Raw genomic sequence first — 878 nt, 5'->3', positions numbered from 1 at the left:
AACATATCTGGTGGACACCTTCTTGTCAGGTCCTTAAACCTCTCCCATGCTTCATATAAAGTCTCACCATCTTGTTGTCTAAAGGTTTGCACCTCAGCTCTCAGCCTGTTGATCCGTTGAGGAGGAAAAAATCTTGCCAAGAACTTGTTCACCACCTCTTCCTAGGTTGCTAAACTCTCCTTTTGAAAGGACTCTAGCCATTTAGATGCCTTGTCCTTGAGTGAGAAGGGAAATAAGAGTAGTCTATAGGTGTCCGGATGAACACCATTACACTTCACAGCATCACATATCCTTAGGAAGGTGGTTAGATGTTGATTGGGTTCTTCTTGGACGCCTCCTCCGAATGAACAATTGTTCTGAACAAGGGTGATGAGTTGTGGCTTTAGTTCAAAGTTGTTGCATGTATGGTTGGCCTTTGAATGCTACTTCCACAATTTCCTGGGTTTGGATTGATGTACGAACCCAGAACCCTTATCTCTTGCCCAGCCTGATGTGCTGGACCTTCTCGGCCATGGTTTTGAGCCTCTTCTTCATGATGGTTCTCCATATTCTCGTCCATATCTGGTTCAAAGTACTCCTCCTCTTCCTCAGCACCAACTACTCTCTTTCCTCTTGCTTCCCTCCTTAATCTAAGGAAGGTCCTCTCAGGTTCAGAATCAAAGGAAGTTGAAGCCCCGCTTCTTCTCCCTGTCATACAACCAACAAGGCACAAGCAAGGAAATAGATGCAGAAAATAATTTCTACAGAAATGCTATTAGTGTGAGTGATGCAATATATCAAACAGTTAGTGGGTTAGTGGACTGAATTGTAAACAACTAAGAAAATGGGTAGGGGGAAGGGAAGAAAATAACTGAACAGAAAGTAAATTACTCAAATGA

General features: G+C 43.1%; 1 non-coding gene across 1 annotated transcript; it reads left to right on the top strand.

Moving 5' to 3' along the window:
• On the top strand, positions 1-107 carry LOC148568033 (small nucleolar RNA R71). The gene has a single exon (XR_015881604.1). It is a non-coding gene; the product is annotated as a small nucleolar RNA R71 (small nucleolar RNA).
• Positions 108-878: the final 771 nt, after the last annotated feature.

The sequence above is a fragment of the Arachis ipaensis genome, chromosome B4 (genome assembly GCF_059453495.1).
Source record: "Arachis ipaensis isolate K30076 ecotype BB chromosome B4, ASM5945349v1, whole genome shotgun sequence".
NCBI lineage: Eukaryota > Viridiplantae > Streptophyta > Magnoliopsida > Fabales > Fabaceae > Arachis > Arachis ipaensis.
Note: the sequence above shows the minus strand (reverse complement) of the source record. Positions and strands in the feature narration are given on the sequence as shown.